At 35.0% G+C, this 20,368-nt stretch overlaps 15 non-coding genes and 17 pseudogenes across 15 annotated transcripts; all 32 read right to left on the minus strand.

Moving 5' to 3' along the window:
- Window positions 1–1,006: 1,006 nt before the first annotated feature.
- LOC113784045 (5S ribosomal RNA) lies at window positions 1,007–1,125 on the minus strand (annotated as a pseudogene).
- A 309-nt stretch (window positions 1,126–1,434) lies between these two features.
- Window positions 1,435–1,552, minus strand: LOC113784041 (5S ribosomal RNA; annotated as a pseudogene).
- A 297-nt stretch (window positions 1,553–1,849) lies between these two features.
- LOC113784044 (5S ribosomal RNA) lies at window positions 1,850–1,967 on the minus strand (annotated as a pseudogene).
- Window positions 1,968–2,421: 454 nt separating this feature from the next.
- Window positions 2,422–2,540, minus strand: LOC113784035 (5S ribosomal RNA; annotated as a pseudogene).
- A 308-nt stretch (window positions 2,541–2,848) lies between these two features.
- On the minus strand, window positions 2,849–2,967 carry LOC113784012 (5S ribosomal RNA). The gene has a single exon (XR_003470059.1). It is a non-coding gene; the product is annotated as a 5S ribosomal RNA (ribosomal RNA).
- A 2,070-nt stretch (window positions 2,968–5,037) lies between these two features.
- Window positions 5,038–5,156, minus strand: LOC113784034 (5S ribosomal RNA; annotated as a pseudogene).
- A 302-nt stretch (window positions 5,157–5,458) lies between these two features.
- Window positions 5,459–5,577, minus strand: LOC113784033 (5S ribosomal RNA; annotated as a pseudogene).
- Window positions 5,578–11,965: 6,388 nt separating this feature from the next.
- Window positions 11,966–12,082, minus strand: LOC113784048 (5S ribosomal RNA; annotated as a pseudogene).
- Window positions 12,083–12,240: 158 nt separating this feature from the next.
- Window positions 12,241–12,359, minus strand: LOC113784042 (5S ribosomal RNA; annotated as a pseudogene).
- A 150-nt stretch (window positions 12,360–12,509) lies between these two features.
- Window positions 12,510–12,628, minus strand: LOC113784040 (5S ribosomal RNA; annotated as a pseudogene).
- Window positions 12,629–12,777: 149 nt separating this feature from the next.
- On the minus strand, window positions 12,778–12,896 carry LOC113784028 (5S ribosomal RNA; annotated as a pseudogene).
- Window positions 12,897–13,121: 225 nt separating this feature from the next.
- Window positions 13,122–13,240, minus strand: LOC113784009 (5S ribosomal RNA). Its single transcript, XR_003470056.1, has one exon. It is a non-coding gene; the product is annotated as a 5S ribosomal RNA (ribosomal RNA).
- Window positions 13,241–13,465: 225 nt separating this feature from the next.
- LOC113784015 (5S ribosomal RNA) lies at window positions 13,466–13,584 on the minus strand. Its single transcript, XR_003470062.1, has one exon. It is a non-coding gene; the product is annotated as a 5S ribosomal RNA (ribosomal RNA).
- A 225-nt stretch (window positions 13,585–13,809) lies between these two features.
- Window positions 13,810–13,928, minus strand: LOC113784018 (5S ribosomal RNA). The gene has a single exon (XR_003470065.1). It is a non-coding gene; the product is annotated as a 5S ribosomal RNA (ribosomal RNA).
- A 225-nt stretch (window positions 13,929–14,153) lies between these two features.
- Window positions 14,154–14,272, minus strand: LOC113784017 (5S ribosomal RNA). The gene has a single exon (XR_003470064.1). It is a non-coding gene; the product is annotated as a 5S ribosomal RNA (ribosomal RNA).
- A 225-nt stretch (window positions 14,273–14,497) lies between these two features.
- Window positions 14,498–14,616, minus strand: LOC113784021 (5S ribosomal RNA; annotated as a pseudogene).
- Window positions 14,617–14,765: 149 nt separating this feature from the next.
- On the minus strand, window positions 14,766–14,884 carry LOC113784011 (5S ribosomal RNA). The gene has a single exon (XR_003470058.1). It is a non-coding gene; the product is annotated as a 5S ribosomal RNA (ribosomal RNA).
- A 226-nt stretch (window positions 14,885–15,110) lies between these two features.
- Window positions 15,111–15,229, minus strand: LOC113784007 (5S ribosomal RNA). Its single transcript, XR_003470054.1, has one exon. It is a non-coding gene; the product is annotated as a 5S ribosomal RNA (ribosomal RNA).
- A 226-nt stretch (window positions 15,230–15,455) lies between these two features.
- On the minus strand, window positions 15,456–15,574 carry LOC113784013 (5S ribosomal RNA). The gene has a single exon (XR_003470060.1). It is a non-coding gene; the product is annotated as a 5S ribosomal RNA (ribosomal RNA).
- Window positions 15,575–15,724: 150 nt separating this feature from the next.
- LOC113784020 (5S ribosomal RNA) lies at window positions 15,725–15,843 on the minus strand. The gene has a single exon (XR_003470067.1). It is a non-coding gene; the product is annotated as a 5S ribosomal RNA (ribosomal RNA).
- Window positions 15,844–16,068: 225 nt separating this feature from the next.
- On the minus strand, window positions 16,069–16,187 carry LOC113784026 (5S ribosomal RNA; annotated as a pseudogene).
- Window positions 16,188–16,408: 221 nt separating this feature from the next.
- On the minus strand, window positions 16,409–16,527 carry LOC113784022 (5S ribosomal RNA; annotated as a pseudogene).
- Window positions 16,528–16,752: 225 nt separating this feature from the next.
- LOC113784039 (5S ribosomal RNA) lies at window positions 16,753–16,870 on the minus strand (annotated as a pseudogene).
- A 208-nt stretch (window positions 16,871–17,078) lies between these two features.
- Window positions 17,079–17,197, minus strand: LOC113784019 (5S ribosomal RNA). Its single transcript, XR_003470066.1, has one exon. It is a non-coding gene; the product is annotated as a 5S ribosomal RNA (ribosomal RNA).
- A 149-nt stretch (window positions 17,198–17,346) lies between these two features.
- On the minus strand, window positions 17,347–17,465 carry LOC113784030 (5S ribosomal RNA; annotated as a pseudogene).
- Window positions 17,466–17,690: 225 nt separating this feature from the next.
- LOC113784008 (5S ribosomal RNA) lies at window positions 17,691–17,809 on the minus strand. Its single transcript, XR_003470055.1, has one exon. It is a non-coding gene; the product is annotated as a 5S ribosomal RNA (ribosomal RNA).
- Window positions 17,810–18,035: 226 nt separating this feature from the next.
- Window positions 18,036–18,154, minus strand: LOC113784038 (5S ribosomal RNA; annotated as a pseudogene).
- Window positions 18,155–18,379: 225 nt separating this feature from the next.
- On the minus strand, window positions 18,380–18,498 carry LOC113784004 (5S ribosomal RNA). Its single transcript, XR_003470051.1, has one exon. It is a non-coding gene; the product is annotated as a 5S ribosomal RNA (ribosomal RNA).
- Window positions 18,499–18,723: 225 nt separating this feature from the next.
- On the minus strand, window positions 18,724–18,842 carry LOC113784016 (5S ribosomal RNA). The gene has a single exon (XR_003470063.1). It is a non-coding gene; the product is annotated as a 5S ribosomal RNA (ribosomal RNA).
- Window positions 18,843–19,067: 225 nt separating this feature from the next.
- LOC113784005 (5S ribosomal RNA) lies at window positions 19,068–19,186 on the minus strand. Its single transcript, XR_003470052.1, has one exon. It is a non-coding gene; the product is annotated as a 5S ribosomal RNA (ribosomal RNA).
- A 225-nt stretch (window positions 19,187–19,411) lies between these two features.
- LOC113784024 (5S ribosomal RNA) lies at window positions 19,412–19,530 on the minus strand (annotated as a pseudogene).
- A 225-nt stretch (window positions 19,531–19,755) lies between these two features.
- LOC113784010 (5S ribosomal RNA) lies at window positions 19,756–19,874 on the minus strand. Its single transcript, XR_003470057.1, has one exon. It is a non-coding gene; the product is annotated as a 5S ribosomal RNA (ribosomal RNA).
- Window positions 19,875–20,368: the final 494 nt, after the last annotated feature.

Here is a 20,368-nt window from a genome sequence, read left to right on the forward strand (position 1 = left end):
CTTCTTCTCCAAAATGGGCAATTCAACTTAGCCTATTTCCAATTCTTACCACTATTAATTTACTATTATCTATTAATTAAATATTTAGGGTGTTATACATATCACGAATTCAGAATTAATTTAGGTCCATTAATTCCGTTTATAGTGAATTCAATTTATAACTTATGCTATTAATAGATATTATTGGCTATTATACGGATATTTATGGCACGACATCATCATCATCATTATTATATTTTATATATAAATAATATAGTTATTTTTATATTTATACTTCATAAATATAAATTCGAATAATAAAGATCTAGATAACAACACTACTAAAATATGAGGCCTAAGATCATAGCAATTCAAAACTAGTATATATTATTATTATTATTAAATAAAATAAATAGATTTAATAACAATGATCACTGATTTTTATTTAAATAACTATAAAGACAAGCATAAAGACAATCACGTAAAAAAAATTATTCTACCACAAGGAACGCATGTGTAAGAAAATATCACTAATTTAAAATAATAATAATAATAATAATAATAATAATAATAATAATAATAATAATAATAATAATAATAATAAATTAAGGTATAACAATAAATTAGGGTGTTACAACTACTCTCGCTCAAACACACTTAAATGTGGAGTTCTGATAGGATCCGGTGCATTAGGGTTGGTATGATAGCATTTTTAAAGTAATATGTTGTAATTGTATATACGTGTTGCACCAAAGAAAATACAAAAAACAAGGCACCCCCGATTAATCTAAATCCATCCGAAGCATGGATTTTTTTTTTTTTTTGTAAAGAAAAAATAACCTTATATTTATTTCCAACAACAAATAAAAAGAACGACACGAAAATAGCTTTTGGGTCAACTGTTCCATGAATTATTTGTGGTTTTCTTGCAAAAATTTGAGGACATCCGAGACAGTAGCTTGAAAACTAGTTCCTTTTACTCGAAAAATGGCAACAAATATGAAATAAATACAAAAATAAAATATAAAAGGTGCAGCGCGATGACTTCCCAGGAGGTCACTCATCTTAGTATTACTCTCGCCCAAACACGCTTATTTGCGAAGTTCTGATGATACTCGGTGCAATAGTGCTGGTATGATCGCATCTGTAAATTAATGCGTCGTAATTGTATATAGGCGTTGCACCAAAGAAAATACCAAAATAAAAGGAACCCCCGACTCATTGATATCCATTCGAATCATTGATTTTTTCTGTAAAGAAAAAATAACCTTATATTTATTTCCAACAACAAATAAAAAGAACGACAAGAAAATCACTTTTTGATCAACTGTTCCATGAATATTTTGTGATTTTCTGGCAAAAATTGGAGGACATCCGAGACAATGGCATGAAAACTGGTTTTTTTTACTAGGAAAATTACAACAAATCCGAATTAAATAAAAAAATAAAATAAAAAAGATGCAACAAGAGGACTTCCCAGGAGGTCACCCATCCTAGTATTACTCTCGCCCAAGCACGCTTATCTGAGGAGTTCTAATGGGATTCGGTGCAATAATGTTGGTATGATGCATCTATAAATTAATGTGTCGTAATTTAATATACGAGTTGCACCAAAGAAAATACAAAAAAAAAGGCACATCCGACTAATTGAAATCCATCCGAAGCATGCATTTTTTTTAAAGAAAAATAACCTTATATTTATTTCCAACAACAAATAAAAAGAACGACCCGAAATCACTTTTTGGTCAACTGTTCCATGATTTTTTTGTGATTTTCTGGAAAACAATTCGAGGACATCTGAGACAGTGGCCTGAAAACTGGTTTTTTTTTACTAGGAAAATGAAAATAAATCCTAAATAAATACAAAAGTAAAATAAAAAAGGTGGACTTCCCAGGAAGTCCCCATCCTAGTATTACTCTCGCCCAAACACGCTTATCTATAGAGTTCTGATGGGATTCGGTGCATTAGTGTTGGTATGATCGCATCTGTAAATTAATGCGTGATAATTTAATATATGCGTTACACCAAAGAAAATACCCATAAAAGTCACCCCCGACTAATTGAAATCCATCCGAAGTGTGGATTTTTTTTTAAAGAAAAAATAACCTTATATATAATTTTAACAACATATAAAGAGAACGACATGAAAATCGCTTTTTGGTCAACCATTCCGTGAGTTTTTTGTGACCTCTTCGAAAATTGCTTTTAGATCATACCAGCACTAATGCCCTAGATCACATCATAACTTCGCAGTTAAGCGTACGTGGGAGAGAGTAGTACTAGGATGGACGACCTCATTGGAAGTCCTCATGTTGCACATTTTTTATTTTATTTATTTCATATTTCTTTGGTCAACTGTTCCATGATTTTTGTGATTTTCTGGACAAAATTCAAGGGCATCCGAGACGGTGGCCTGAAATAAATAGAAAAATAAATTAAAAAAGGTGCAACACGCAAACTTCCCAAGAGATCACCCATCCTAATAGTATTTTCGCCCAAGCACGCTTAACTACGGGATTCTGATGAGATCCGATGCATTAGTGCTAGTATGATTGCACTTGTAAATTAATGCGTCGTAATTGTATATACGCGTTGCACCCAAGAAAATACCAAAAAAAAAGCACCCCCGACTAATTGAAATTCATCTGAAGCATGGATTTTTTTTTGTAAAAAAAAATAACCCTATAGTTATTTCAAACAACAAATAAAAAGATTGACACAAAAAGCACTTTTTGGTCAACTATTTTGTGAATTTTTTTTATGATTTTCTGGCAAAAATTCGAGGTCATCCGAGATAGTGGCCTGAAAATTTGGTTTTTTACTAGGAAAATGACAACAAATATGAAACAAATAATAAATAATACAAAAAAAGTGCAACACGAGGACTTCCTAGGAGGTCACCCATCATAGTACTACTCTCGCCCAAGCACGCTTCACTTGGGAGTTCTAATTGGATCTGATGCATTAGTGCTGGTATGACTGCACCTGTAAATTAATGCTTCGTAATTGTATATTTGCATTGCATCAAAGTAAATACAAAAAAAAAAAGCACCCCCGAATAATTGAGATCCATCCGAAGCATGGATTTTTTTTTATAAAGAAAAAATAACAACAAAAAGGTGCAACACGAGGACATCCCAAGAGATCACCCATCCTAGTACTACTCTTTGTGACACCCTAAACCCCCAAAATAACATATATAATAATTTTATAAAGATTTATTTAGGAAATTTGCACCGGATAAGATTAATAACATATAGATTAATTTTATAAAAATAAATAAATATAACATTAACACTTTATATTAATTACTAATCCAAAATAAATAAATATAAAATCACAATGCAATAACAAGTATATAAAAATCAAGAAAATCAAATACAATATTACTATTATCTCAGCATATATTATTTATAAAATAAATAACTAAAACAAGAAAATAGTTATAAATAATTGGAATATAACTACGTGTACACTTAATATCAATCAAACGCATTGTAAAATTTAGGGTGTTACAATCTCCCCTTGTTAAAGAAATGTCATCCTCGAAATTTGAAGTGAATAATAACCAAACTGATATCATACTCACCACCCTCAAGATTCAAACTTAATCTATAAACATATTTAAGGTATTCACTACTTATTTAAGCACCATATGTTAAAAATCAATTACCTTAGCATGATAGACTAACATGACACAATCAATAATTTAAATAATTGCAACTAATATTTCAATCATGAACGAAATACCACAACTACCCACTATAATATATGAAGGAAACAAAACTTATAGATTTATTAACTACAAACTTACTACCTCAAGTTCAATGAAGCAAAAATATGCCAAATGGATTGTTAACTTCAACTAACTAATCAAACAATGATTTTCTAGTTTTACTCTCTAAAAAAAATTCAAATAATATTATCTATTTCTCAACATATTTCACTTAAGTAAGAATGATAGAACAATATTTCAATGATTTCGTACCCTTAAGAATTCCAAATGGAGAGACGCACATAAGAATTCGTATCATGAACAATTTCTTCGAGATCAAGAACTATATTTCATAACCATAGTGGAAAAGGATAAATATCTTCACATAGTTTCAAAACTCACTCCAACCATTATTCCCGCCACATAACCCATTATCGGAATTCAACACTCATACTGCATAAGACTCATAATCACTCAAATTTGTATAAGAGGTGAACATGATTTTTAACTATTTCAAAAATAGATTTAACAAGTATTTCTAACATTAATAACAATATGTTATTGTTGCCTGTTTTATCGACGATGGGTCATCGGGGTAGCTAGCCCCTCTTACACATATAGTCAACTACTTAAGGTAACTATAACTGCAGTCATTCAAATTCAAACATAAATAATTAAAAGTATATTTAATGTGATTCAGGATTGCGAAGGCAGAGCCACAACTCCTACTTTTTACTTAATGTTAAAAATTTACTTAAATATACATTCACAATAATTTATTTGTAACTTACAAGTAGTAACAAATGGAAATCTATCCGAAACATGGATTTTTTATTTGTAAAGAAAAAATAACCTTATATTATTTTCCAACATCAAGACTACTCTAATTCTATACACTAGTTCCCAACAATTAGAACACTTGAAACACCAACTACTTAAGGTAACTATAACTGCAGTCATTCAAATTCAAACATAAATAATTAAAAGTATATTTAATGTGATTCAGGATTGCGAAGGCAGAGCCACAACTCCTACTTTTTACTTAATGTTAAAAATTTACTTAAATATACATTCACAATAATTTATTTGTAACTTACAAGTAGTAACAAATGGAAATCTATCCGAAACATGGATTTTTTATTTGTAAAGAAAAAATAACCTTATATTATTTTCCAACAACAAATAAAAAGAACAACACAAAATTTGCTTTTTGGTCAACTGTTCAGTGAATTTTTTTGTGATTTCTTGCAAAAATTCGAGAAGATCCGAGACAGTGGACTGAAAACTGGTTTTTTTTACTAGGAAAGTGACAACAAATCAAAAATAAATAAATAAAATAAAATAAGTGCAACACGAGGACTTCCCAAGAGGTCACCCATTTTAGTATTACTGTAGCCCAAGCACGCTTAACTGTGAAGTTCTCATGCGATCCGGTGCAATAGTGCTGGTATGATCGCACTTGTAAATTAATGCGTCGTAATTTTAATATACGCGTTGCACCAAAGAAAATATCCAAAAAAAGGCACCCCCGACTAATTGAAATTCATCCAATGCATAGATTTTTTTTGTAAACAAAAAATAACCCTATATTTATTTCAAACAACAAATAAAAAGTACACGAAAATAGCTTTATGGTCAATTGTTCCATGAATTTTTTGTGATTTTCTGGTAATAATCCAAGGACATTCGAGACAGCGGCATGAAATTTGGTTTTTTTAATAGGAAAATGGTAACAGATTTGATAAAATAAAAATAAAATAAAAAATGTGCAACATGAGGACTTCCAAGGAGGTCGCCCATCCAAGTACTACTCTTACCCACACACGCTTAACTGTAGAGTTCTGATGGGATCCGGTGCATTAGGGCTGGTATGACCGCATTTGTAAATTAATGCGTTGTAATTGTATATACGTGTTGCACCAAAGAAAATACCATAAAAAAGGCACCCTCGACTAATTGAAATGCATACGAAGAATGGATTTCAATTTTTGTAAAGAAAAATTAACTTTATATTTATTTCCAACAAAAAATAAAAAGGACGTTACGGACATCGATTTTTGGTCATTTGTTTCGTGAATTTTTGGTGATTTTTTGGCAAACATTCGAGGTCATCCAAGACAGTGGCATGAAAATTGCGTTTCTTACTAGAAAAATGGCAACAAATCGGAAACAAATAAAAAAAAAGTGCAACACGAGGACTTCCCAGTAGGTCAACCATCCTAGTACTACTGTCGCCCAACCACGCTTTATTGCGGAGTTCTGACTGGATTTGGTGCATTAGTGCTTGTATGATTGCGCCCATAAATTAATGCGTCGTAATTGTTTATACGCCCTGCACCAAAGAAAATACAAAAAAAAAGGCACCCCGACTAATTCAAATCCATCTGAAGCATGGATTTTTTTTAAAGAAAAATTAACCTTATATTTTTTTCCAACAACAAATAAAAAGAACAATACAAAAATCACTCTTTGGTCAACTGTTTAGTGAACTTTTTGTGATTTTCTGGAAAAAAATTCGAGGACATCCGAGATAGTGTCCTGAAAACTGGTATTTTTACTAGGAAAATGGCAACAAATCTATAATAAAAAAAAAAGTTTAACACGAGGACTTTCTAGGAGGTCACGCGCTCTAGTATTACTCTCGCCCAAGCACGCTTAACTCCGGAGTTCTTATGGAATCCGATGTCGCACACGGGTCAAATACAATTGATAAAATGTAAGTAGTGGTAATAACTCAAGTCGTTTCGCAAGGACTTCTGATATAATAATATTAATCGATTTGAAAGTTGAAATTAGAAATGGGTTTTCTTAGATTTTTCTTTTAATAGATGAGCAAAACGATAAATCCACTTATTCGAGTTTCAAACCTGTCACAGATTCTATCAATGAGTTTAATTTCTAATTTGTGATTCTATTATTATTTGACTATAGAATTGATCAAACAAGCGTAATCAGTCCTATGTGAATTCGATTTCTTTGACTAGATTAAGCATCACGATCATCAAAATATTACAATTAACGATCAAGCGTCGTTAAATTATAATCGATCCTATTAAATTTTGTCAAATTATAATCAAGCGTCGTAAAATTATAATTGATCCTATTATAAGTCAATTAAATTAGAAACCGAAACTAAATTCTGTCAAATGAATTTAATCGATCCTATTGAAATTCAATTTAAGCAATCAAAATATCAAATATAATCAAATAAACATAGATAGAATCATGAAGCGAAATTGACAGTGTAACTTGAATCTCAAGGTGTTGATGAAACTTTGAACTCGTGGATTAATGTTATAAAATTAGTCTTTCATGAAATTAAAATAAAAAGTATTAGATATTGGGCTTTAGGTTTTAGGGTTTAAAAACTAGTGACCCACTATTTAAAATTATTACAAAATTTCAGATTACGAAATCTGCTATTTAGGCCCAGTAAAGTTCGGCATTGGGATTTTATTGCATCACAAAAGTTATAGCTCTATTTTTAGCTTTCCAACGCATTCTCGTATGCGCCAATCGGATATCCAGAGCTCAAGTTATGGCTTACAAAGCGAGAAAGGATCAAAATGCAAATAATAAAATTATAATTCATTTTGGACCCAAGTGATAGAGTCTTCCCCTGATATAAAATTCTCTCAAAGTGTTTGGACTACTGTTTACAATCAAAGCACATCATGAAAGCTAGCACTATCATAGGCTTGACAAGCCTCTATAATCTAATTTGAAACACATGCAGATAATGATCAAAAGGTCTTTATTTAGGTTGTAACATGGCCAAGGTAAGGGTGAGATAATCTTAAGGAGACTAGGGCTGAAAATCAAAGAGAATAAATGAGTAATGATGAGGAGAGAAAAACAACATTAAGTAACTCAACAAAACATCATTAACTTTTATTTTCATACTCTCTTTGTTCATAACTTTCTATTTTTTTTTCATCACTCTCAAATTTAAACAAACAAGTTGAGCACCCCCACACTTATTGAAGGAAATACTCCTTTATCCCCCAAGTTTGGATCAATTGATTGTTTTTTACTTTTAGGCTTGTAATGAGCTATATAATAAAGAATGGGATAATTAGGCTCAAAGGGGCTTAAACAAATGGATAATTGTAGGGTATGCTTATTTGGCTAGTAGCTTAATCAAGAAACAAATGCCTAGATCATTTCAATATATGCATGCAGACAAGAGTCAAGTCAAGTTCTGGCGTAACTAATAATTATGAGTGAGATAACACACAAGAAAAAAAAAAGATAGAAAAATGTATTCCATTCATAATAAGGCTCAAAAATCTCACAAAGGTTAATGACTTATCACAAATGATACTCAATTTAGCATTTTAATCCAATTTATTTTACCAAGAATGCAAAGATACTGTCAAATCATGTCAGTCGAAACAAACTCTCAACATTTACAACCATAAAATCTGATGAAAAAGCATCTAGTGCAATGTCCATTTTTATTTTTTTTATTTTTTTTATTTTTTTATTTTTTTATTTTTTTATTTTTTTATTTTTTTGAAATATTTTACAAATAAAATGCTAAATAATAAAATCGTAAGTAATACCCCCCACACTTAAATTACACATTGTCCTCAATGAAAGTAACAAGTATAAAATAAGAGTAAGGAAAAAGAGCTCTATGTTCAAACTTCAGTGTAGGTGGGCTTTTCCAAGGAGAGTTCTTCTATGGTAGCATCTTCAAGCACAAAGCTCTCATGGAATAGCTTGAGGTGTTGTCCATTTACTTTGAACACTTTCTCGGTGTTTTCACTTTTTATTTCCACTACACCATGAGGAAAAATGTTAATAACAACAAAAGGGTCAATCCACTTCGATCAAAGCTTCCTAGCCATAATTTTCAGACGGGAGTTGAATAATAAAAAAATTTGGCCAATGGAAAGTTCATTCCTAGAAATCATCTTATCATGAAAGTACTTCGCCCAATAAGCACGGTGCTCTATTTCCACTGAGAGGTTACATGCATTACAAAACACAATAAGCACGGTGCCCCATACTTTCGAAGCAAAGCATCCATGGTGCGGTTGCAAAAATGAGTGCCTTGATCACTTATGAAGGCACAGGGTATTCCAAACTTGCAAAAAATATTTGATCTAATAAAACCTGCAATAACTTTAGAATCATTAGTCCTAGTGGGTATTGCTTCCACCCACTTCGAAACATAATCAACATCTAGTAAAATATAGACAAAATCAAAAGATATAGGAAAAGGGCCCATAAAGTCAATGCCCCACACATCAAATACTTCACATAAAAGCATAGGTTGTTGAGGCATCTCACTCTTACGAGTGATTGTTGTTCCTGCTATTTGGCATTATTCACAAGTTTTGTAAGTCTCAAAACCATCTTTAAACAAAGTGGGCCCAAAGAAACCTGAGTCTAAGACTTTTCTTGCTGTCCGTTGAGGACCAAAATGCCCTTCAGCTTCAGAGGCATGACAAAAATGAAGAATGGATTGAGCCTCATGGTGGGAAACACATTGCCTAATCACATGGTCACTATAGAATTTCCAGAAATATGGGTCATCCCACACATAGTATTTGGCATCACTTTTAAGTTTGTGTAGTTGTGTTTTGGATGCATCTGTAGGAAGGACTCCAACAACTAAATAATTAACTAAATCAACAAACTAATGATTTCCCTCACGCAACTGTAGCAGTTGCTCATCAGGGAAGTCATCTTGAATGGGGATGGGGTCCTCATCCATTTCTATTATGCTCAAATGATCTGCCACCAAATTTTCAGCTCCACTCTAATCTTTAATCTCTAAATCAAATTCTTGGAGTAACAACATCCACTAGATCAATCTTGGTTTTGCTTCTGGTTTCTTCAGCATGAACTTTAAAGTTGCATGGTCAGTAAAAACAACTATCTTCGAACCTAGCAAATATGATCTAAACTTATCAAGTGCAAAAACAATAGCTAAAAGTTCCTTTTCAGTGGTATTATAATTAGCCTGTACAAAATCTAAAGTCCTAGAAGCATAATAAATAACATGGGCAGCCTTACCAACCCTTTGTGCAAGGACTGCTCCCATTGCATAGTTAGATTCATCACACATAATTTCAAAAGGGAAGGTCCAGTGGGTGCCTGAATCATGGCAGTAGAGGTCAGTGTTGGCTTTAAGAAATCAAACGCATTCTTGCATTTGTCATCAAAGGTGAAATTGACATCTTTTTGCAGCAAATTTGACAGCGGAAGAGCTATCTTGCTGAAATCCTTGATAAAGCGCCATGTAAAAACCTGCATGGCCAAGAAAGAACGAATCTCGCGGATGCAAGATGGGTAAGACAAATTAGAAATCACATCAATCTTGGCAGGATCCACTTCTATCCCATTTTTAGAGATCACATATCCCAAAACTATGCCTTGTTCAACCACAAAATGAGATTTTCGATAATTCAACACAAGGTTAGTTTCAATACATCTCTGCAAAACTCTATCTAAATTGTTCAAGCATGCATCAAATAAGGAACCATACACAATAAAATCATCCATGAAAACTTCAATACAATTTTCTACCAAATCAGCGAAAATACTAATCATGCAACGTTGGAAAGTTCCAAGAGCATTGCATAGGCCAAACGGCATCCTCCTATATGCAAATGTGTCGAAAGGGCAAGTGAACGTGGTATTTTCTTGGTCCTCAAGTGCAATATGGATCTGAAAATAACTAGAAAAACCATCAAGAAAACAATAATGGGACTTACCAGCCAACCGTTCAAGCATCTGATCAATGAATGGTAAGGGAAAATGATCCTTTCTAGTTGTCTGGTTTAGTCTCTTGTAATCGATGTATACTCTCCAACTGTTATGCACTTGTGTGGGGATAAGTTCATTATTTTCATTTTTAACCATTATGAGTCCAGTTTTCTTAGGGACTACCTGCATCGGACTCACCCATTGACTATAAGAGATGGGGTATATAATATCTGCTTGCAAGAGCTTTGTCACTTTCTTTTTTACTACATCCAAAATTAATGGGCTAAGTCACCTTTGGGGCTGCCTGACTGATTTTACCCCATTCTCAAGTAGTATCATATGCATACACAGGAATATCAATAGCAAACATCTTCCAACGTCCATCCAATTGCCTTCCTGTATTTTTAGGATGGGCTAATACCAGAAATATCAGCCAAGGTCCTTCCGATTGCCTTCCTGTATTTTCTTAAAATCTGCAACATCATCTCTTCCTGTTCACCTTCATGTTTGGTTGAAATAATCATTGGTAACTTGCCACTTCCTTCTAAAAATGCATATTTCAAATTTTCAGGAAGTGGCTTAAGCTCTATAGTCGGTGGTTGTTCAATGGAATGTACAACACTAGTGGTCGAAGCTAAGTCTGCAAAATCAATTTTGTTAGTAGAAATATCAATATTAGCACAATGATAAACCTACAAGGCAACTTCGATCTCAACACACACAAAGCACAATTGAGTATCTGTACAGAATTCACAAGTATAAGTATCATGAAAACCATACAATAAAGGAAAATCAATAGCAAACATATCGGGGGTAAGTATCATCAACCAAATCAACAAGCAATTCAATTTGAAAAATAGATTGCTCTTCTATGGGGTGTTTCATAGCATCAAAGATGTTAAATTTTACAATGCTATCACCAAATTCCATGGATAGAGTTCCAGCATGCACATCAATTTTTGTTCTAGAAGTTTTCAAGAATGGTCTGCCTAAGATGATTGGCGCCCTATTGGACTTATTCTCTCCCTCAATGTCCAAAATGTAAAAATCTGCAGGAAATATCAATTCATTAACTCGAACAAGCACATCCTCTACAAGTCCAGCAGGATGAGCATTGCTCCTGTTCGCCAATTAAATGGTAACACATGTACTCTGTAAAGGTCCAAGAGCAAGAGAGTTAAAAATAGATGTAGGCATAACATTAATGGAAGCTCCTAAATCTAACATAACATTATCAAATTGATTATTGCTTATGGTACATGAAATGGAAAACGTTCTTGGATCTTTGCATTTATAAGGCATGGGATGAATGAGGGCTGAAACATTTTGCCCCATGTTTACTCTTTAATTACCTTTTAACCTTCTCTTGTGTGTGCACAAATCTTTTAGAAATTTTGCATATCTTGGAATCTGTTTGATTGCTTCAAGGAGGGGAATGTTCACTTCCACCTTCCTAAATGTAAACAATATCTCCTTGTCCTTATATGCCTCGTCCATTTTCTTAGTCTTCACTGCCCTTTGAGGAAAGGGAAGTGGTATATTTAGTTCAACATCAACAGTTTCAGATTTCAAAGTGTCCTCCCATCCAAGTACTACTCTCGCCCAAGCACGCTTAACTGCGGAGTTCTGATGGGATCCGGTGCATTAGTGCTGGTATGATCGCACCCCCGACTAACTGATTGAAATCCATCTGAAGCATGAAACTTTCTTTGTAAAGACAAACTAATCTTATATTTATCCCCAACAACAAATAAAATGACCGACACGAAAATCGCTTTTTGATCAACTCTTCCATGAATTTTTTGGAAAAAAATAGAATAAAAAAAAGGTGGAACACGAGGACTTCCCAGGAGGTCACCCATCCTTTTACTACTCTCTCCCAAGCACGCTTCACTGCGGAGTTCTAATGGGATCCAATTCATTAGTGTTGGTATGATCGCACCGGTAAATTAATGCGTCGTAATTGTATATACGCGTTGCTACAAAGAAAATACCGCAAAAATAGGCACCCCCGACTAACTAATTGAACCGACACGAAAATCGCTTTTTGATCAATTGTACCGTGAATTTTTCGGCAAAAAATAGAATAAAAAAAAGGTGCAATACAAAGACTTCCCAGGAGGTCACCCATCGTAGTACTACTCTCGCCCAAGCACGCTTAATTGTGGAGTTCTGATGGGATACGATGCATTAGTGTTAGTATGATCATACATGTAAATTAATGCGTCGTAATTGTATATACGCGTTGCTACAAACATAATACCGCAAAAATAACCACTCCTGACTAACTAATTGAACCGACACGAAAATCGCTTTTTGATCAACTGTTCCGTGAATTTTTCGGCAAAAAATAGAATAAAAAAAGGTGCACCACAAGGATTTCCCAGGAGGTTACCCATCCTAGTACTACTCTCGCCCAAGCACGCTTAATTGCGGTGTTCTGATGGGATCTGGTGCATTAGTGCTGATATGATCGAACCTGTAAATTAATGTGTCAGAATTGTATATACGTGTTGCTACAAAGAAAATACCGCAAAAATAGACACCCCCGACTAACTAATTGAAATCCATCTGAATCACGAAACTTTCTTTGTTAAGACAAACTAATCTTATATTTATTTCCAACAACAATTAAAACGACCGACACGAAAATGGCTTTTTGATCAACTATTTTGTGAATTTTTTGGCAAAAAATAGAATAAAAAAAAGGTGCAACACGAGGACTTCCCAGGACGTCACCAATCCTAGTACTACTCTCGCCCAAGCACGCTTAACTGTAGAGTTCTGATGGGATCCGGTGCATTAGTGCTTGTATGATGACACCTGTAAAGTGATGCGTCGTAACTGTATACACGCGTTGCTACAAAGAAAATACCGCAAAAATAGGCACCCCCGACTAACTAATTGAAATTCATCTGAAGCATGAAACTTTCTTTGTAAAGACAAACTAATCTAATATTTAATTTCAACAACAAATAAAACTGCCGACACAAAAATTACTTTTTGATCAACTGTTCCGTGAATTTTTCGGCAAAAAGTAGAATAAAAAAAAGGTGCAACACGAGGACTTCCCAGGAGGTCACGCATCCTACTACTACCCTCGCCCAAGCACGCTTAACTGCTGATTTCTGATAGGATCCGGTGCATTAGTGCTGGTGTGATCGCACCTGTAAATTAATGCGTCGAAATTGTATATACGAGTAGCTACAAAGAAAATACTGCAAAAATAGGCACCCCCGACTAACTAATTGAAATCCATACGAAGTATGAAACTTTCTTTGTAAAGACAAACTAATCTAATATTTATTTTCAACAACAAATAAAACGACCGACACGAAAATTGCTTTTTGATCAAATGTTCCATGAATTTTTCAGCAAAGAATAGAATAAAATAAAGGTGCAACACGAGGGCTTCCCAGGAGGTCACGCATCCTACTACTACCCTCGCCCAAGCACGCTTAACTGCTGATTTCTGATAGGATCCGGTGCATTAGTGCTGGTGTGATCGCACCTATAAATTAATGCGTCGAAATTGTATATACGAGTAGCTACAAAGAAAATACTGCAAAAATAGGCACCCCCGACTAACTAATTGAAATCCATACGAAGTATGAAACTTTCTTTGTAAAGACAAACTAATCTAATATTTATTTTCAACAACAAATAAAACGACCGACACGAAAATTGCTTTTTGATCAAATGTTCCATGAATTTTTCAGCAAAGAATAGAATAAAATAAAGGTGCAACACGAGGGCTTCCCAGGAGGTCACGCATCCTACTACTACCCTCGCCCAAGCACGCTTAACTGCTGATTTCTGATAGGATCCGGTGCATTAGTGCTGGTGTGATCGCACCTATAAATTAATGCGTCGAAATTGTATATACGAGTAGCTACAAAGAAAATACTGCAAAAATAGGCACCCCCGACTAACTAATTGAAATCCATACGAAGTATGAAACTTTCTTTGTAAAGACAAACTAATCTAATATTTATTTTCAACAACAAATAAAACGACCGACACGAAAATTGCTTTTTGATCAAATGTTCCATGAATTTTTCAGCAAAAAATAGAATAAAATAAAGGTGCAACACGAGGACTTCCCAGGAGGTCACGCATCCTACTACTACCCTTGCCCAAGCACGCTTAACTGCTGATTTCTGATAGGATCCGGTGCATTAGTGCTGGTGTGATCGCACCTGTAAATTAATGCGTCGAAATTGTATATACGAGTTGCTACAAAGAAAATACTGCAAAAGTAGACACCCCCGACTTACTAATTTGAACGACACGAAAATCGCTTTTTGATCATTTGTTCCGTGAATTTTTCGGCAAAAAATAGAATAAAAAAAGGTGCAACACGAGGACTTCCTAGAAGGTCACCCGTCCTACTACTACCCTCGCCCAAGCACGCTTTACTGCTGATTTCTGATGGGATCCGGTGCATTAGTGCTGGTGTGATCGCACCTATAAATTAATGCGTCGAAATTGTATATACGAGTTGCTACAAAGAAAATATTGCAAAAATAGGCACCCCCGACTAACTAATTGAAATCCATACGAAGTATGAAACTTTCTTTGTAAAGACAAACTAATCTAATATTTATTTTCAACAACAAATAAAACGACCGACACGAAAATTGCTTTTTGATCAAAGGTTCCATGAATTTTTCAGCAAAAAATAGAATAAAAAAAAAGGTGCAACACGAGGACTTCCTAGAAGGTCACCCGTCCTACTACTACCCTCGCCCAAGCACGCTTAACTGCTGATTTCTGATGGGATCCGGTGCATTAGTGCTGGTGTGATCGCACCTATAAATTAATGCGTCGAAATTGTATATACGAGTTGCTACAAAGAAAATACTGCAAAAATAGGCACCCCCGACTAACTAATTGAAATCCATACGAAATATGAAACTTTCTTTGTAAAGACAAACTAATCTAATATTTATTTTCAACAACAAATAAAACGACCGACACGAAAATTGCTTTTTGATCAAAGGTTCCATGAATTTTTCAGCAAAAAATAGAATAAAAAAAAAGGTGCAACACGAGGACTTCCCAGGAGGTCACGCATCCTACTACTACCCTCGCCCAAGCACGCTTAACTGCTGATTTCTGATAGGATCCGGTGCATTAGTGCTGGTGTGATCGCACCTGTAAATTAATGCGTCGAAATTGTATATACGAGTTGCTACAAAGAAAATACTGCAAAAATAGACACCCCCGACTTACTAATTTGGCCGACACGAAAAACGCTTTTTGATCAATTGTTCCGTGAATTTTTAGGCAAAAAATAGAATAAAAAAAAGGTGCAACGTGAGGACTTCCCAAGAGGTCACCCATCCTAATACTACTCTCACCCAAGCACGCTTAACTGCTGATTTCAGATGGGATCCGGTGCATTAGTGATGGTACGATCACACCTGTAAATTAATGCGTCGTAATTGTATATACGCGTCGCTACAAAGAAAATACCGCAAAAATAGGCACCCCCGACTAACTAATTGAAATCCATCCGAAGCATGAAACTTTCTTTGTAAAGACAAATTAATCTAATATTTATTTTCAACAACAAATAAAATGACCGACACAAAAATTGCTTTTTGATCAACTATTCCGTGAATTTTTCGGCAAAAAATAGGATAAAAAAAAGGAGCAACACGAGGACTTCCCAGGAGGTCACCCATCCTTGTACAACTCTCGCCCAAGAACGCTTAACTGCAAATTTCTTATGAGATCAGGTGCATTAGTGCTGGTATGATCGCACCTGTAAATTAATGCGTCGTAATTGTATATAGGCGTTGCTACAAAGAAAATACCGCAAAAATAGGCACCCACTAACTAATTGAAATCCATCTGAAGCATGACTCTTTCTTTGTAAAGACAAACTAATATTATATTTAGTTCCAACAACATATAAAACGACCGACACGAAAATTGCTTTTTGATCAACTGTTCTGTGAATTTTTCGGCAAAAAAAAGAATAAAAAATGGTGCAACACGAGGACTTACCAGGACGTCACCCATCCTAGTACTACTCTCGCCCAAGTACGCTTAACTGTAGAGTTCAGATGGGATCTGGTGCATTAGTGCTTGTATGATCGCACCTGTAAAATAATGCGTCGTAACTGTATATACGCGTTGCTACAAAGAAAATACCGCAAAAACAGGCACCCCCGACAAACTAATTGAAATCCATCCGAAGCAGGAAACTTTCTTTGTAAAGACAAACTAATCTAATATTTATTGTCAACAACAAATAAAACGACCGACTCGAAAATTACTTTTTGATCAACTGTTCCGTGAATTTTTCGGCAAAAAATAGAATAAAAAAAAGGTGCAACACGAGGATTTCCCAGGAGGTCACCAATTCTAGTAGAACTCTCGGCAAGCACGCTTAACTGCAGAGTTCTGGTGGGATCCGGTGCATTAGTACTGGTATGATCGCACCTGTAAATTAATGCGTCGTAATTGTATATACGCGTTAATTTACAGACACCCCCGAAAAACTAATTGAAATCCATCCGAAGCAGGGAACTTTCTTTGTAAAGACAAACTAATCTAATATTTTTTGTCAACAACAAATAAAACGACCGACACGAAAATTACTTTTTGATCACCTGTTCCGTGAATTTTTCGGCAAAAAATAGAATAAAAAAAAAGGTGCAACACGAGGACTTCCCAGGAGGTCACCAATTCTAGTAGAACTCTCGGCCAAGCACGCTTAACTGCAGAGTTCTGGTGGGATCCGGTGCATTAGTGCTGGTATGATCGCACCTGTAAATTAATGCGTCGTAATTGTATATACGCGTTGCTACAAAGAAAATACTGAAAAATAGGCACCCCAGACTAACCAATTTGACCGACAGGAAAATCGCTTTTTGATCAATTGTTCCGTCAATTTTTCGGCAAAAAATAGAATAAAAAAAAGGTGCAACACGAGGCCTTCCCAATAGGTCTCCCTTCCTAGTACTACTCTCGCTCAAGCACGCTTAACTACTGATTTCTGATGGGATCCGGTGCATTAGTGGTGGTTTGATCGCACCTGTAAATTAATGCGTCATAATTGTATATACGCGTTGCTACAAAGAAAGTATCGCAAAAATAGGCACCCCCGACTAACTAATTGAAATCTATCCGAAGCATGAAACTTTCTTCGTAATGGCAAACTAATCTTATATTTATTTCCAACAACAAATAAAACGACCGACACGAAAATCGCTTTTTGATCAACTGTCCAGTGAATTTTTCGGCAAAAAATAGAATAAAAAAAAGGTGCAACGCGAGGACTTCCCAGGAGGTCACCCATCCTAGTACTACTCTCGCCCAAGCACGCTTAACTGCAGATTTCTGATGGGACCCGGTGCATTAGTTCTTGTATGATCGCACCTGTAAATTAACGCATCGTACCTGTATATACGCGTTGCTACAAAGAAAATACCGCAAAAATAGGCACCCCCGACTAACTAATTGAAATCCATCCGAAGCATGAAACTTTCTTTGTAATGACAAACTAATCTTATATTTATTTCCTACAACAAATAAAACGACCGACACGAAAGTCGCTTTTTGATCAACTGTTCTGTGAATTTTTCGGCAAAAAATAGAATAAAAAAAAAGGTGCAACACGAGGACTTCCGAGGAGGTCACCCATCCTCGTACTACTGTCGCCAGAGCACGCTTAACTGTTGAGTTCTTATGGGATCTGGTGCATTAGTGTTGGTATGATCGCACCTATAAATTAAAGTGTCGTAATTGTATATACGCGTTGGTACAAAGAAAATACCGCAAAAATAGGCACCCCCGACTAACTAATTGAAATCCATCCGAAGCATGAAACTTTCTTTGTAAAGACAAACTAATCTTATATTTATTTCCAACAACAAATAAAACGACCGACACGAAAATCGCTTTTTGATCAACTGTTCTGTGAATTTTTCCCCAAAAAATAGAATAAGAAAAAGGTGCAACACGAGGACTTCCAATGAGGTCACCCAACCTAGTACTTCTCTCGCCCAAGCACGCTTAACTGCGAAGTTCTAATGGAATCAGGTGCATTAGTGCTGGTATGATTGCACCTGTAAATTAATGGGTCGTAATTGTATATATGCGTTGCTACAAAGAAAATACCTCAAAAATAGGCACCCTCGACTAACTAATTGAAATCCATCCGAAGCATGAAATTTTCTTTGTAAAGACAAACTAATCTTATATTTATTTCCAACAACAAATACAACGACTGACACGAAAATCGATTTTTGATCAACTGTTCCATGAATTTTTCGGCAAAAATTAGAATAGAAAAAAGGTGCAACACGAGGACTTCCCAGGAGGTCACCCATCCTACTACTACTCACGCCCAAGCACGCTTACCTGGGGAGTTCTGATGGGATCCAGTGCATTAGTGTTGTTATGATCGCATCTATAAATTAATGTGTCGTAATTGTATATACGCGTTGCTATAAAGAAAATACCGCAAAAATATGCACCTCCGACTAACTAATTGAAATCCATCCGATACATGAAACTTTCTTTGTAAAGACAAACTAATCTTATATTTATTTCCAACAAAAAATAAAACGACCGACACGAAAAGCGCTGTTTGATCAACTGTTCTGTGAATTTTTCCCCAAAAAATAGAATAAGAACAAGGTGCAACACGAGGACTTCCCATGAGGTCACCCATCCTAGTACTTCTCTCGCCTAAGCACGCTTAATTGCTGAGTTCTAATGGGATCAGGTGCATTAGTGCTGGTATGATCGTACATGTAAATTAATGGGTCGTAATTGTATATATGTGTTGCTACAAAGAAAATACTGCAAAAATAGGCACCCCCGACTAAATAATTGAAATCCATCTGAAGCATAAAACTTTCTTTATAATAATAAACTAATCTTATATTTATTTCCAACAACAAATAAAACGACTGACACGAAAATCGTTTTTTGTTCAACTGTTACGTGAAATTTTCGGCAAAAAATAGAATAAAAAAAAGGTGCAACACAAGAACTTCCCATAAGGTCACCAATCTTAGTACTAATCTCGCCCAAGCACGCTTAACTGCGGAGTTCTAATGGAATACGGTGCATTAGTTCTGGTATGATCGCGCCTGTAAATTAATGCGTCACAATTGTATATACGCGTTGCTACAAAGAAAATATCGCAAAAATTGGAACCCCCGACTAACTAATTGAAATCCATCTGAAGCATGAAACATTCTTTGTAAAGACAAATTAATCTTATATTTATTTCCAACAACAAATAAAACGACCGGCACGAAAATCGCTTTTTGATCAACTGTTCCATGAATTTTTCGACAAAAAATAGAATAAAAAAAAGGTGCAACACGAGGACTTCCCAAGAGGTCACCCATCCTAGTACTACTGTCGCCCAAGCACGCTTAACTGTTGAGTTCTAATGGGATCCGGTGCATTAGTGTTGGTATAATCGCACCTGTAAATTAATGCGTCGTAATTGTATATACGCGTTGCTACAAAGAAAATACCGCAAAAATAGGCACACATGACTAACTAATTGAAATCCATCCGAGGGATGAAACTTTCTTTGTAAAGACAAACTAATCTTATATTTATTTCCAACAAAAATTAAACGACCGGCACGAAAATCGCTTTTTGATCATCTGTTCAATGAATTTTTCGGCAAAAAATAGAATAAAAAAAGGTGCAACACGAGAACTTCCCAGGAGGTCAATCCGGTGCATTAGTGCTGGTATGATCGCACCTGTAAATTAATGCGTCGTAATTGTATATACGCGTTGCTACAAAGAAAATATCGCAAAAATTGGAACCCCCGACTAACTAATTGAAATCCATCCGAAGCATGAAACTTTCTTTGTAAAGACAAACTAATCTTATATTTATTTCCAACAAAAATTAAACGACCGGCACGAAAATCGCTTTTTGATCATCTGTTCAATGAATTTTTCGGC

This window comes from Cicer arietinum, chromosome 3 (genome assembly GCF_000331145.2).
Source record: "Cicer arietinum cultivar CDC Frontier isolate Library 1 chromosome 3, Cicar.CDCFrontier_v2.0, whole genome shotgun sequence".
Classification (NCBI taxonomy): Eukaryota; Viridiplantae; Streptophyta; class Magnoliopsida; order Fabales; family Fabaceae; genus Cicer; species Cicer arietinum.